At 42.7% G+C, this 17,014-nt stretch overlaps 1 protein-coding gene across 1 annotated transcript in view; it reads left to right on the forward strand.

Moving 5' to 3' along the window:
- babam2 (BRISC and BRCA1 A complex member 2) overlaps positions 1-17,014 on the forward strand; it is a 200,496-nt gene that overhangs the window by 162,897 nt on the left and 20,585 nt on the right. The gene's annotated exons all lie outside the window — the stretch shown is intronic.

Raw genomic sequence — 17,014 nt, forward strand, 5'->3', positions numbered from 1 at the left:
CCATGTGAATTTATTCGACAGTGTTTCGACTACCTGGGTCCGTACCCACAAAACATCTGAGTAGGAGCGCTGATCTAGGATCTGTCCATACACTATTATTTATTATGATCTAAAGACACAACTGATCTTAGATCAGCACTCTTACTCTGAGACTCTTTGTGGATGCGGGCCCTGGTTTTCATCAGATCTCCCTTTGGACTGGATTTTGTTCAGGTGTGAGTGTGGTGAATGAGGATCACTTCCGGCCACATTGCATCCATCCCTCCAGGGCCGTGTACACACACATACGCCGGAAGCAGAGGTAGCGCATCCTGGGTGCGGGCACATCAAAAATCTGTGGCATGATCTCACCGGTTAGACTCCAAGGCTGGATTCCCTTTTGTCATGCCAGGGAGGGCAGATTCGGAGTGGGATGTCATCTCTGTGTATTTAAGTTCAGTGATCCACAGTTCCCCCACGCGCACACACATACCCTGCTGTGACTAAACAAACACAATCACAGTATGGCCTTGCTGCTTTTGAGAGAGTCGTGACTACTCCCCACTTGGTCCTATGTAAACAAAGACAAATAGACTTGAATAGGGGTGTCTGAGTCACTATGTCTAGTGTGTATCCCGGCAGGAGGCACTCAGCAGGAGGCGCTCATTCCTTTACACTTGTGTGTGTGTATAAGGTAGTTGTTGGGAAATTGTTAGATTACTTGTTAGATATTACTGCACGGTCGGAACTAGAAGCACAAGCATTTCGCTACACTCACATTAACATCTGCTAACCGTGTGTGTGTGTGTGTGTGTGTGTGTGTGTGTGTGTGTGTGTGTGTGTGTGTGTGTGTGTGTGTGTGTGTGTGTGTGTGTGTGTGTGTGTGTGTGTGTGTGTGTGTGTGTGTGTGTAATACTGTATATTATGGCATGATATTTGGCACTCAGGTTGAGAACTCCATTCCCTATATCAGGGATGGGCAAGTTTGATAGGAGTGGGGGCCACAAAAAATCTGAAATCATCATGAGTGGCTCGCAAGTTTGCTTAATAATAAGGATCGGAGCCTTTTTTTCCATTTTCGCCAAAAATGACATACCCAAATATAACTGCCTGTAGTTCAGGACCTGAAGCAAGGATATGCATATTCGTGATGCCATTTGAAAGGAAACATTTTGAAGTTTGTGGAAATGTGAAATTAATGAAGGAGAATACAACACATCTGGTAAAAGATTATGTTCATCATCTTTGAAATGCAAGAGGAAGGCCACAATCTATTATTGCAGTTTAGGCGCAATTTAGATTTTGTCCACAGCAGTGTATGTGCAAAGTTTTAGATTGATCCAATGAACCATTGCATTTCTGTTCAAAATATTGTATAAATTCTGCCCAAATATGCCAAATTGGTTTATTGATACATTTTCAAGTTCATAACTGTGCACTCTCCTCAAACAATAGCATGGTATTCTTTCACTAATAGCTACTGTAAATTGGACAGTGCAGTTAGATTAACAAGAGTTTAAGCTTTCTGCCCATATCAGATATGTCTATGTCCTGGGAACTTTTCTTGTTACTTACAACTTCATGCTAATCACATTAGCGCACGTTAGCTCAATCGTCCCGCGGGGAGACACCAATCCCGTAGAGGTTAACCACATCTATACCTACACGTATAGCCTTTTGGGGGCCCTGGGTGAAATTTTGTTGTGGGGCCCCCCCCCCTCCCACCTTCCGAGCAAAACATTTTAACGACCCCCCCCCTCTGGACAGCCGAGATTACAAATATAATAATAATCATTTCCTGCAATTCTACACATTTTGGCAAGGGGCATAGAGAAAATGTGCCAATTTTAAAGCAAGTTTATTTCCTGCAATTTTAAACATTTTGCCAAGGGGCTGAGAGAAGATTTTGCAAATGTATAACTACTTTCCTGCAATTCTACTCATTTTGCCATTGGGTGGAGAGAAATGTTTGCAGTTTTGAGTATGATATCTCGGTGACTAACGAATTCAATGGGGGCCCCCTGGTCGGTAATTTGATCATGATTGCTACAAGTTTAGATAGCTGGCTAGACTAATTTACCTGACATGGGCTAATTCAGTGACAGATATAACAATAGAAAAACTGTTGATATACAACAAAAATTTCTAAATAGCACGTTGTCTATTCTAACTATCAACATTAAGTTGAGACCCAGACAATAAAAATAAAAATGAATTTTTTGGTCGTGAGCCACCAGTTGCCCATCCCTGCCCTAAATGGTCAGCAGATGGCGCCGCGATCCTGCAGGAAGGATGAGTAGAAAAATATAGCATTCTCACGTAGGGATTCTCTCAGAGGACATTTAAGAAATTCCACTAAATTGTCAACATTGACACTCGAATGACAGAGAAAGATACATTTATGGCCTTCAACTTCCGTTGGAATATTTTTTTGTAACTTATTAAATGGGGGCTAACGGAACAAACAGAAAAAGATAGACAGAATTGTGATTACAGATCATACAAAGTGAGAATGCAGCATGTGCTTATTGGAGATCTATCTGTCTTGACTACTTGGCACCGTGACCATCCAGTAGCAAGTAGTGGCACAAGTTATTAGCTAGCTAACATTAGCTACATAATGATTTATCCTGACATCCTTGACGCACAATATATTTTGTTAAATTCTCAGCAATATTCACAATTGAATTTAAGCCAGAATGCATTACAATTGTATGTTAGCTTACCTTGTAGCTGTTTGCTAGCAGGATCCAGAGTTAAACATCCTGCCTGAGCGACCAACTAGTATAATCATAATGTTACCTTTCCAACTGGTAATGGCCATATAGGAGGAATGCCTCTGCTGTCGGTAGTGGGCACAGGGTCAGGGACTGCTAGCAGGGATTGAGGAGGGTGCATGCCTCCTCGCCAACCCCAGCTTTGGCCTGCACACGACAGAGGGATAATGTTACTTACCACCCTCTACCACATGCTGAACTAAAATTGGAAGAAGCAGCCCAAACCAGTGGATCCCGGAGAACAGATGTCTAACAGGTTAGTTAGTTATTTCATTACTGTTTTCACAAGCTCCTTTGCTGCATATAAATTAGCTAACACCAGTCTCGCTAACTAACTGTAGCAACTAGCAGGCGGTAGCCAGCTAACTGGCCAAAGTTAGTTAGCTAGCTGGCCTGGTTCTAGCTCAGTGGTTCTAGCTAGCTAGCTAGCTAATGTTAGTTGAATTGCGTCACCAGCTCACTGCGAATAGCAAGCTACATTGTGAAAAAACAAATGAAAGAATTTAGCTAGCTACTAAACAACTGTTCCATACGGATGTAGGGCCTACTCAAATACCAGCCTGAAAAGGCCATGGCTTTGTATAGAGTAGAGGCATATTCATTCAACATTTTGTGTGGAGGTTGTAGCCTAGCGGGAAGGAATGTCACTTTATATTTTCACCAATACAATCCTACCCATTAATTTGAGAAAATCCCTCAAAGGCCTAAATATTACAACTATCAATGGCAATGATGGTATTGGGAGAGACAGTACCTGTTACCAGATGCTTGACAGGAATGTCTTAGTATTTATGGTGCATGACAGGTATTTGCTTTGCTCTTTGTAGACAATTCCGCCTGGAGGAGTGGGCCGCCTGGAGGAGGTGAGCAACTGGGACCAGACAACCCAGTGTTGCTGCTGGCGTGTGTTGTCAGCTCCAACAGGAGCAAATTCCCCTCTTCTGATGGGCACTACATGAGGTTACTGGAGGTTGAGGAGTCGCAAGATATAATAAATGACATGTTTAATTAAACAAAGTATAAAAACCGTCTTACTGCACGTTCTTGTCATTATGCAATGCATAACTTTAGAGCAGGGTTAATAAATCAGATGCCACAAACGTAAAATACTTTGTTCTGTGAACTGCAAGTAGCCACTATTAGTCGAGGGCAGGATGAACGCAGGGTAACCCTAACCCTACTACAGGGACAGGTGGTAATAAGTTCAATATTCATCTTACCAGGTACCATGGGTCTCTCAAAATCCATTCTCTCCTTCATCCTCATCTCTGTGACCGGGAAATCAATACTTTGACGCAATATGTAACCTAATCTAAATGTATTTATTTTATAAAAGAAAGGTTTATTTCCTTTGTCAATAGTATAGAGCAGGGGTATTCAACTCTTACCCAAGAGGTCCAAAGCCTTCTGGTTTTCTGTTCTACCTGATAATTATTTGCACCTAGGGCTGTTGCAGTGACCATATTACTGCCACACTGGCGATCACGAGTCATGAAGGCAGTCAAATTCCACGTGACCGTTTAGTCACTGTAATTAGGCTTCTCCAAGCTCTGATATTGCTGATGGTCATTAGTAGCCTACCAAACTTGCTAACTGCCTGGTACTCAACACTCTATAATCACTCTGAAATCAATGCAAATGTAATCAAAAATCGAATCAAACACTTCATGAGAGCCCATGAGCTCATGTTGCGCAACATTTCTATAGGCTATGCAATTGTGCGAAAAAACAGAGTGATGGCCTCTATTACAAAGAGGATGATCCCATCAGCTTTCTATAGGCTAGGCCTACTATATTTATTTCTCAACTTTCCTAATGTTAAGCAAATATGAAGCACTTTCCTTATCTTTGCAACAGGAGTATAGCTACAGTTGAAGTCGTAAGTTTACATACACCTTAGCCAAATACATTTAAACTCAGTTTTTCACAATTCCTGACATTTAATCCTAGTAAATATTCCCTGTCTTAGGTCAGTTAGGATCACCACTTTATTTTAAGAATGTGAAATGTCAGAATAATAGTAGAGAGAATCATTTATTTCAGCTTTTATTTATTTAATCACATTCCCAGTGGGTAAGAAGTTTACATTCACTCTATTAGTATTTGGTAGCATTGCCTTTAAATTGTACATACATTTAATTTGAGTCAAACGTTTTGGGTAGCCTTCCACAAGCTTCCCACAATAAGTTGGGTGAATTTTGGCCCGTTCCTCCTGACAGAGCTGATGTAACTGAGTCAGGTTTGTAGGCCTCCTTGCTCGCACATGCTTTTTCAGTTCTGACCATACATTTTCTATAGGATTGAGGTCAGGGCTTTGTGATGGCCACTCCCACTGTTGTCCTTAAGCCATTTTGCCACAACTTTGGAAGTATGCTTGGGGTCATTGTCCATATGGAAGACCCATTTGCGACCAAGCTTTAACTTCCTGACAGATATCTTGAGATGTTGCTTCAATATATCCACATAATTTTCCTGCCTCATGACGCCATCTATTATGTGAAGTGCACCAGTCCCTCCTGCAGCAAAGCATCCCCACAACATGATGCTGCCACCCCTGTGCTTCACGGTTGGGATGGTGTTCTTCAGCTTGCAAGCGTCCCCCTTTTTCCTCCAAACATAACGATGGTCATTATGGCCAAACAGTTCTATTTTTGTTTCATCAGACCAGAGGACATTCTCCAAAAAGTACGATCTTTGTCCCCATGTGCAGTTGCAAAACGTAGTCTGGCTTTTTTATGGCGGTTTTGGAGCAGTGGCTTCTTCCTTGCTGGGTGGACTTTCAGGTTATGTCGATACAGGACTCGTTTTACTGTAGATTTAGATACTTCTATACCTGTTCCCTCCAGCATCTTCACAAGGTCCTTTGCTGAGGTTCTGGGATTGATTTGCACTTTTCGCACCAAAGTACGTTCATCTCTTGGAGACAGAACTCATCTCCTTCCTGAGCGGTATGACGGCTGCGTGATCCTGTAGGGTTTATACTTGTGTACTATTGGTTGTACAGATGAACGTGGTACCTTCAGGCGTTTGGAAATTGCTCCCAAGGATGAACCATATTTGTGGAGGTCTACAATTTTTTCCCCAGAGGTCTTGGCTGATTTCTTTTGATTTTCCCATGATGTGAAGCAAAGAGCCACTGAGTTTGGAGGTAGGCCTTGAAATACATCCACAGGTACACCTCCAATTGACTCAAATGATGTCAATTAGCCTATCAGAAGCTTCTCAAGCCATGACATCATTATCTGGAATGTTCCAAGCTGTTTAAAGGCACAGTCAACTTAGTGTTTGTAAACTTCTGACTCACTGGAATTGTGATAAAGTGAATTATAAGGGAGATAATCTGTTGGTAAACAATTGTTTTAAAAATTACTTGTGTCATGCACAAAGTAGATGTCCTAACCAACTGGCCAAAACTATAGTTTGTTAACAAGAAATGTGTGGAGTGGTTGAAAAACTAGTTTTAATGACTCCATCTTAAGTGTATGTAAACTTCCGACTTCAACTGTACCTGACTGGCATGAAAATGAACCACAGGAAAAGCGTACTCCATTTGCTTTTTAAGTGCAGTGATTGTGTTTTTCCCTGTCCCTGTTCCGAGACAGTTGCATGATAATGGTCCATTCTACATCAAAACGAATTTCACACGTATATTATTTAGTGTATGTAAAGACAAGATTAAATCAAGAATAGTCTGATGGGTGACAATATATTATCACTTGTAAATGATGCCCAGCTTAAGGCAAGAAACAATGCCTTTTTTGTGTGACTTTTTCAAATCATAGTTGCACACCTCATGTAGCCTAGCCCATAGGCCTATATGTTTTGATATGGTTTGTATCACAACTAAAGTGGCCAAATAACTTATTAAAAGGAAGCACATTAATTCTCTTTACAACTAGTGTGGAGCCTAACTGGCATACTGGTATGCAGTGCGTGAGTTTCAAGTTTGGGGAAGATCATTTTCACCATAAAAATGCACCTTTATAATAAAAGCATTACATGCATAAATACATTTGTGGTCACTTTTTCCCACTAATGGGAAAACGCCATTTTCTCCAATCATTTGTTGAAAATATCCTTTATTTTATTCAGCTTTGTTCAATTGTATTCTTCATACTATAAAATTATATACAATAATGCCATGGAATTCTAAGCAAATCTTGTCTGCTAAATGAACTAGTGTAGACTAAATAGACTACATTTTCTTCATATCATGTTTCTTTAGACCTGTCTAAAATAAATAATAGATATATTGTTCAGGTGTAGGCTATATTACAAGGATTTATTAGACTTTTTAAAATGTAGATGTTCCAACAGTCTGCATCAGTGACTTGTAGGCTATGTGTGGAAGCCAGGAGATGCTACATGTGTTTATGTTAATTAACGATCAATTACCGTGAGACCGACATTTAATTGCACCCACCTGGCACGCACAGCCCTAATTGCACCCACCTGGTGTCCCATGTCCAAATCAGTCCCTGAATAGAGGGCAACAATGAAAAAAACACACTGGAACTGGCTGTGAGGTCCAGAGTTCTGTTTGAGGGGTATAGAGCAGTGGTTCTCAATCCAAAATGTCAAATAGAGGCTGCTTATATTTGTCCTGTTTCACACGTGTACAAGTGTCTAACCTGTACAAGTGTGTGGTGTGAAATAAAGTAAATATACACCTACGGAATTGCAATAGGAACAAGGGCTCCTCTATCTTATCTAAGCTATCTCTAGGAAGGGCCCATACCAGTGCATCTCCGTCAGTATCAGCCCCCATCATAGCATGGTACTGTTGGGGGTACTCGAGTACTGGAGTGTGCAAAAACTGGTGTAGAGTTCTGAAACAGAGGCATAACATGCAGGATACACCAAGATCAACAGATTTATAAGACCTACAGCAGTACTCCCCAACCTTCTCCTCTGGGACCACCAGAGGTTTCACATGTTTGTAGTAGCCTTGAATTGGCACACCTGATTCAATTAATCAAAGTCTTGGTGATAGTTGACTAATTGAATCAAGGTGTCCCAGTTTAGGGCTAATGCAAATAAACTCCAAATAACTTCACAGATCTTCATTGTAAAGGTTTTAAACACTGTTTCCCATGCTTGTTCAATGAACCATAAACAATGTATTAACATGCACCTGTGGAACGGTCGTTAAGACACTAACAGCTTACAGACGGTAGGCAATTAAGGTCACAGTTATGAAAGCTTAGGACTCTAAAGAGGCCTTTCTACTGACTCTGAAAAACACCAAAAGAAAGATGCCCAGGGTCCCTGCTCGTCTGCGTGAACGTGCCTTGGGCATGCTGCAAGGAGGCATGAGGACTGCAGATGTGGCCAGGGCATTGAATTGCAATGTCTGTACTGTGAGATGCCTAAGACAGCGCTACAGGGAGACGGGACGGAAAGTTGATCGTCCTCGCAGTGGCAGACCACGTGTAACAACACCTGCACAGGATCGGTACATATGAACATCACACCTGCGGGACAGGTACAGGATGGCAACAACAACTGCCCGAGTTACACCAGGAACGCACAACATCAGTGCTCAGACTGTCCGCAATAGGTTGAGAGAGGCTGGACTGAGGGCTTGTTGGTCTGTTGTAAGGCAGGTCCTCACCAGACATCACAGGCAACAACGTAGCCTATGGGCATAAACCCACTGTCGCTGGACCAGACAGGACTGGCAAAAAGTGCTCTTCACTGACGAGTCGCGGTTTTGTCTCACCAGGGGTGATGGTCGGATTCGCGTTTATCGTCGAAGGAATGAGCGTTACACCGAGGCCTGTACTCTGGAGCGGGATCGATTTGGAGGTGGAGGATCCGTCATGGTCTGGGGCGGTGTGTCACAGCATCATCAGCATCACCGTACCCTTCCTGCAGGCTCATCCTGACATGACCCTCCAGCATGACAATGCCACCAGCCATACTGCTCGTTCTGTGCGTGATTTCCTGCAAGACAGGAATGTCAGTGTTCTGCCATGGCCAGCGAAGAGCCCAGATCTCAATCCCATTGAGCACGTCTGGGACCTGTTGGATCGGAGGGTGAGGGCTAGGGCCATTCCCATCAGAAATGTCCGGGAACTTGCAGGTGCCTTGGTGGAAGAGTGGGGTAACATCTCACAGCAAGAACTGGCAAATCTGGTGCAGTTCATGAGGAAGAGATGCACTGCAGTACTTAATGCAGATGGTGGCCACACCAGATACTGACTGTTACTTTTCTTACTGACTGTTACTTAATTTTGACCCCCCCCCCCCCCCCCCCCCCCCTTTGTTCAGGGACACATTATTCAATTTCTGTTAGTCACATGTCTGTGGAACTTGTTCAGTTTATGTCTCAGTTGTTGAATCTTGTTATGTTCATACAAATATTTACACATGTTAAGTTTGCTGAAAATAAACGCAGTTGACAGTGAGAGGACGTTTCTTTTTTTACTGAGTTTATGTGAAACATCTGATGGTCCCCGAGGAGAGGGTTGGGAAACCCTGACCTTACAGCTGTGTTTCCCAACTCCAGTCCTCAAGTGCCCCTAACAGTACCCATTTAAAAATGTTGCCATGTACACATGATTCAACTTGTCAACTAATCATACATTTCTCAATGAGTTTAATCAGAAGTGTTTTTCCAGGGCTACAAAAAACCTACAGTCTGTCACTATGAACTATATTGAACTATACTGCCACAGAATTTTGCAAAGTAACAGAAACATGTATGAGGGTGTGCTCAAATACAAGTAGATACCTGCAACCAGGTGTGGAAAGCAAAGACAGTTGGCAAGAACAGTTCAGTGCGGGAACAGAAGCCCAGTTTACAGCAGTGGTGTTCGGTGCCATTTAAGATGAGGGAGGATGATTAAAACAATATATATAAGCATGGCCTTATTTCTATTACAGCATATTGGATGACTGTCATTCATATTCCATTCACCCAGCTCAATGTAACATCGATAGGTTTAGGCTACTACATGACACTCAAATGTTACCTATACCAATCAGGAGGTTACTACAACCTAGCCTATGAATGAACGTTTACAACGTAGGTGCACAAGTCGAAATACATTTTAGTAATCAAGGTGACAGACTTTGACACATTCAATACCGCCTTGCACACTCTTGCCTGCATCTAGCTGATCTAGGGTGTAATCATTAGTCCAACAGTTGGAAACAAGAGTTTCTATTAGACAAATTGAGGTATGTTTATCCCCGTTTTGTAACGTTTTTTAGAAAAGTTTTTCAACAGAATGAATACACCCCTGATCAAACACAGTTCACTTTCATAGCAGCCACATAGACTATATATACAAAAGTGTGGACACCCCTTCAAATTAGTGGATTCGGCTATTTCAGCCACACCTGTTGCTGACAGGTGTATAAAATCGAGCACACAGCCATGCAATCTCCATAGACAAACATTGGCAGTAGAATGGCCTTACTGAAGAGCTCAGGCACCGTCATAGGTTGCCACCTTTCCAACAAGTCAGTTCATTAAATTTCTGTCCTGCTAGAGTTGCTCTGGTCAACTGTCAGTGCTGTTATTGTGAAGTGGAAACGTCTAGGAGCAACAACGGTTCAGCCACGAACTGGTAGGCCACACAAGGTCACAGAATGGGAATGGCAAGTGCTGAAGCATGTAGCATGTAAAAACCGTCTCTCCTCGGTTGCAACATTCAGGAATAATGGTCTGGGGGAGGGGCTGTTTTTCATGGTTCGGGCTAGGCCCTTTAGTTCCAGTGAAGGGAAATCTTAACTCTACAGCATACAATGGCATTCTAGACGATTCTGTGCTACGATTTTGTGGCAACAGTTTGGGGAAAGCCCTTTCTTGTTTCAGCATGACAATGCCCCCGTGCACAAAGCGAGGTCCATAAAGAAATGGTTTGTCGAGATCGGTGTGAAAGAACTTGACAGGTCTGCACAGAGCCCTGACCTCGAACCCATCGAACACCTTTGGGATGAATTGGAACGCCGACTGCGAGCCAGGCCTAATCGCCCAACATCAGTGCCTAACTAATGCGCTTGTGGCTGAATGGAAGCAAGTCTCTGCAGCAATGTTTCAAAATCTAGTGGAAAGCCTTCACAGAGTGGAGGCTCTTATAGCAGCAAAGGGGGGATGTTCAACGAGCAGGTATCCACGTACTTTTGGTCATGTAGTGTACAAACAGCATGATCCCTTTGACCGTTGTATAATTCCTTCTCGCATCTCCGCTCTCTCCTCTCACCTGTTCCCTTCACTTGTGGACTTCAGTGCACAACACATCGGCTATCTGTGACCAGGCGAAAAAAACCTTTCCAAGCCAAACATTTATATCATAACCTCTAACCGCTATACACAGCCTACATCATTGTCACCATATTAGCTAACATCATAGTCAACATAGCTACTAGTACTAACTCGTTAGTAAACCAGCTTCAAACATGCAGTACAGTCAGCAAGCAGTTTAGCAGTTACACCGGCAGGTCCCGGGGGCAGTAAATTATTCAAGCCAAAAGCTTACCTTGATTTGGAAGAGTTCCATAGTTGGATAGCCATAGCTAGCTAGCTAACTGAGCATCCCTCTGTTTGAGCCAGGTGTTTGAGTAGGCTAAACTAGTTCGCTGCATTACCTAGCTGTGAAAGTGAAAAAAACATGAAATATAGATACAGTTGAAGTCGAAAGTTTACATACACTTAGGTTGGAGTCATTAAAACTCGTTTTTCAACCACTCCATACATTTCTTGGCAAAACTATAGTTTGTTAACAAGTCAGTTAGGGCATCTACTTTGTGCATGACACAAGTAATTGTTTAAAGACAGATTATTTCACTTATAATTCACTGTATCACAATTCCAATGGGTCAGAAGTTTACATACACTAAGTTGACTGTGCCTTTAAACAGCTTGGAAAATTTCAGAAAATTACGTCATGGCTTGTACGACTCTGTGTACGACTAGCCATGTGCGACATGCACGCGCAGTTACAAGCCTGCTAGAGTTAGCAACAGGTGGATGAGCAATATCCACCATTGTAGTACGGATAAAGCCTGACTTGTAATGTGAAGTACACAGACATGTTGATAAACGTAGTATAAACCAGCCTTTAGTCTTAATCTTTGATTGTCTAGTGCACTATCATACTGACTATTTAGCACATGGCCTCACGTGTGAATCCTTAAAGAGATGGGTGGGGCTAAGGCTTAAGAGGGTGTGAATGATCCTGAATGGGTGTAGACAAAGAAGAGCTCTCCATACATTTACATTTAACATTTACATTTAAGTTATTTAGCAGACGCTCTTATCCAGAGCGACTTACAAATTGGTGCATTCACCTTATGATATCCAGTGGAACAACCACTTTACAATAGTGCATCTAACTCTTTTAAGGGGGGGGGGGGGGGGGGGGGGGGGGGGTTAGAAGGATTACTTTATCCTATCCTAGGTATTCCTTAAAGAGGTGGGGTTTCAGGTGTCTCCGGAAGGTGGTGATTGACTCCGCTGACCTGGCGTCGTGAGGGAGTTTGTTCCACCATTGGGGTGCCAGAGCAGCGAACAGTTTTGACTGGGCTGAGCGGGAACTGTACTTCCTCAGAGGTAGGGAGGCGAGCAGGCCAGAGGTGGATGAACGCAGTGCCCTTGTTTGGGTGTAGGGCCTGATCAGAGCCTGAAGGTACGGAGGTGCCGTTCCCCTCACAGCTCCGTAGGCAAGCACCATGGTCTTGTAGCGGATGCGAGCTTCAACTGGAAGCCAGTGGAGAGAGCGGAGGAGCGGGGTGACGTGAGAGAACTTGGGAAGGTTGAACACCAGACGGGCTGCGGCGTTCTGGATGAGTTGTAGGGGTTTAATGGCACAGGCAGGGAGCCCAGCCAACAGCGAGTTGCAGTAATCCAGACGGGAGATGACAAGTGCCTGGATTAGGACCTGCGCCGCTTCCTGTGTGAGGCAGGGTCGTACTCTGCGAATGTTGTAGAGCATGAACCTACAGGAACCTACAGTAGGCATACCAAAATATTCAAGGCCAATTTCTCCAAAAAATCCCCATGATTCATATTCTAGATTGGACTATTTTTTGATGACCTATACTTACATGCATGTTGTACAGTCATGTGTTATTGGTTCTATACTCATTTCTGACCATGCCCAACCTACATAGATATTGAAATTGGCAAAACAATCCCCAAAACGAGATATTGGAGACGTAACATGTCTCTGCTTAACAATGAAGTATTCTGCTTTGTGTTAAAAGATTACTGGCTTGACAATCAACTCTCTCCTGTCTCAGCTGAAACTCTCTGGGATGCTGCTAAAGCAACCATAAGGGCTTATATCATTTCCCAAGCTTCTCTGATCAAGACGCTTAGAAAACAGGGAACATTTTGAGGCTGAAGTAAAGCATTTAGAACGTTTTCTTAAACAACAGCCAACCCAGGCAAACAGGAAGTCACTAGCTTGTGCTGAGGCCAAACTCAATTCAGATCATACAAAGCATGTAAAAAAAACTTTTGTTTATTACCAAACAAAAATATTATGAGTTCGGTAACTGCCCGAGCTGTCTACTTGCTCTACCAACTTAAAAAAGAACAGAATGAAAGATTAAGTCTGTAAGGAATGGAGATGGCTCCACTTCTTATGATCCATTGCTTATCAATAATACCTTTTGCAACTTCTATAAATCTCTTCATAGTTCACAAAGATCGAACGACGAAATTACAAAATATCTGAATAAGATCATCTTGACCACTATATCAGATGAGCATAGAAATAGACTAAATGCTCCCATGGGAAGCAATGCCTTCTGGTAAGACACCCGGGCCTAGATGGCTTCTCGGCAGAGTTCTACAAGAAGTTCTAGACTGAGATATGCCCTATCTTCATGCCTGCTCTAAATTATATGTTCGAAAGAGACTTCATACCAGAGTCCTGGAAAACTGCATCCATTAGCCTGATACTAAAAAAGGACAAAAACCCATTAAACTGCTTTTCGTTTAGACCAGTTTGCTAGGAGTTGATGTTAAAATAGTCGCTAAAAGACTTGCTCGCAGGTTGGAGGGCCTACTTCTAGACCTCAATAAACCTTATCAGACTGGCTTTGTGAAATCCAGATCTGGAAAGGACAATGTGAGACATGCTTTGAATATCCGAAACCATCTTGGCAGAAGTAAAGACCCTGCACTCATTGTCTCTCTCGATGCCGAAAAGGCCTTTTGATGGAGTTGGGTGGAAATTCTTGTTTGCTGTATTAGAACATTCTTTATCTGGGTGACCATTTTATGAATTCAGTCAAATTTCTTAATTCTGACCCATCAGCAACAGTTAACACAAATGGTAAACTATCAGAAAGATTTCCTATCGGTAGGGGCTGTCGTCAAAGCTGTCCTTTATCAGCTGCTCTGTTCTCGTTAGTCATAGAACCACTGGCTGAGGCAATAAGGTATAGTAATAACATCAGTGGGTGACGAAGAGCAAAGAATTTCAGAATTTCGTTATTTGCTGATGTGCTTTTATACATGTCCAAACCAGAGACCTCTGTCACTGCAGTAAATCAAATCAAATTGTATTGGTCACATACGCGTGTTTAGCTCAGCATTCAACACCATAGTACCCTCCAAGCTTATCATTAAGCTCGGGGCCCTGGGTCTGAACCCCGCCCTGTGCAACTGGTTCCTGAACTTCCTGATGGGCCGCCCCCAGGTGGTGAAGGTAGGAAACAACACCTCCACTTCGCTGATCCTCAATGTCTTACTCAAGTCGGCCACGGAGAAGGAGAGCCCACAGACCATGCCACATACGTCTCGTGTCTGAGCCGTTGAATTGCGACTCCACTTCCTCTCTATACTGACGTTTTGCCTGTTTGATTGCCCTACGGAGGGAATAACTACACTGTTTGTATTCTGATGTATTCCCAGTCACCTTGCCATGGTTAAATGGTGGTTTGCGCTTTGTTTTGCGCGACTGCTGCCATCTATCTATGGTTTCTGGTTAGGGTAGGTTTTAAGTCACAGTGGGTACAACATCTCCTATACACTTCCTGATAAACTCAGTCACCGTATCAGTTTATTTGTCAATGTTATTCTCAGAGGCTACCCGGAACATATCCCAGTCCACATGATCAAAACAATCTTGAAGTGTGGATTCCGATTGGTCAGACCAGCGTTGAATAGTCCTTAGCACGGGTACTTCCTGTTTTGAGTTTCTGCCTATAGGAAGGGATGAGCAAAATGGAGTCGTGATCAGATTTGCCTAAGAGAGGGCGAGGGAGGGCCTTGTAGGCATCCCGGAAGTTGCAGTAGCAGTGGTCGAGTGTTTTAGCTGCGCGACTACTACAGCCAATATGTTGACAGAACTTCGGTCGCTTTTTCCTTAAATTTGCTTTGTTAAAATCCCCAGCTACAATAAATGCGGCCTCAGGATATGTGGTTTCCAGTTTGCATAAAGTCCAGTGAAGTTCCTTGAGGGCCGTCGTTGTATCGGCTTGAAGGGGAACATACACGGCTGTGACTATAACCGAGGAGAATTCTCTTAAGAGGTAATACGGTCTGCATTTGATTGTGAGGTATTCTAGGTCGGGTGATCAAAAGGACTTGAGTTTCTGTATGTTATCACAATCACACCATGAGTAGTTAATCATGAAACTTACACCCCCGCCCTTCTTCTTCCCGGAGAGATATTTATTCCTGTCTGCATGATGAACTGAGAACCCAACAGACAGTATATCCTGAGAGAGCCATGTTTCCGTGAAACCGAGTATGTTACAATTCCTGATGTCTCTCTGGAAGGACATCCTTGCCCTGAGCTCGTCAACTTAATTATCCAGAGACTGAACATTAGCAAGTAATATACTCGGATGCGGTGGATGGTGTGCGCTCCTCCTGAGTCAAACTAGAAGTCCACTCCAAATACTTCTTCTCAGCCCCTGGAATCAGTTCAATTGCCCTAAGGGGTACGAACAAAGGATCCGATTCTGGGAAGTCGTATTCCTGGTCGTAATGCTGGTGAGTTACCGCCGCTCTGATATCCAAAAGTTTTTCCCGGCTGTGTTATTCAAAAAAATTCTGGGCTAATAATGTAAGAAATAACACATAAAAAAAACAAAATACTGCAAACTTGCTTAGGAGCAAGAAGCACAGCTGCCCTGTCTGTCGGTGCCATTTTCCTGGACATATCTGAATATGGTAACCTGTCAGGTTACAAAATGTATGTGGGTAAATCCATGGCTTTACCTTTGAATATCCCTTCGACAATCAACTTAGAAATGGTATCTCCATTCCAATTGACCGAAACAGGCTTTAAATACTTGGGCATATATGTTACTCCAAATCTTAAAGACCTGTTCACTTCAAATTATATGACTTTGCTCACAAAGATTTAAACAGGACCTGGTGTCAGGATTAATGTGGTCAAGATGAATATCCTTCCTTGGCTAAATGATCGATTACAAAATATTCCCTGCAATCTATCTCAGTCCTTTATTCAGAAAATGAATGCCAATATTTCAAAATATATCTGGAACAATAAGAAACCTAGAACCACATTTACCAAACTAATTAAGCCTTAGGATTTAGGAGGGGTCTCTGCCAAATATGCAACTATATTACTGGTCTGCTCAGATCAAGCACATGATTGGTTGGTGCCTAGACAGACGTGACTCACTTTGGGTTGGGATGGAATTAATAGCATGTCATCAAAGAGACATAGCTTCCTTACCATTTATTAATAGCTTTGAAAAGATCCAGGCCCTATCTGACAATTTTACAGTCCATAATACACGCTTGGAAAGATGCGAGGAGATAATTGCAGATTCCAGACCATCTACCACTCTGGTCACCGACTGCCCTTAATCCTGACCCCCCCCCCCCCCCCCCCCAAAATGAGGAGTATTGGACTCCTGGGCTGGAAGACAAAGGGTATTGCTGACCTTACGCCTTTATTTACAAACTTATTTTGACTTTTTTTTCTTTCTTTTTTTTAAAGTACCTACAACGTAGACACTTCATAGAGGGTCATAAGAAAGTTGATAACGTTTTAAAATGACTGAAGTTGAAAAACTATTTACGAATCCTACTGTTCAGAGAGGTTAAATCTCTGAATTATAAACTTTTGTTGAACAGAAGTGCCGCCTCCTATGATGCATTGAGACATGTTTGTGAGAGAGACATTGAACATGCATTACGTGAGCAAGACTGGACTTCTATCTGCGAAAAGGTCTTCCCCAAATGCACTTCCATAAGAACTCAATTTCAATTGTTTTCATAGAACCTACTTTACACCTGTCCACCTTCACAGAATGTT

This window comes from Salvelinus namaycush, chromosome 28 (assembly GCF_016432855.1).
Source record: "Salvelinus namaycush isolate Seneca chromosome 28, SaNama_1.0, whole genome shotgun sequence".
NCBI classification, from domain to species: domain Eukaryota; kingdom Metazoa; phylum Chordata; class Actinopteri; order Salmoniformes; family Salmonidae; genus Salvelinus; species Salvelinus namaycush.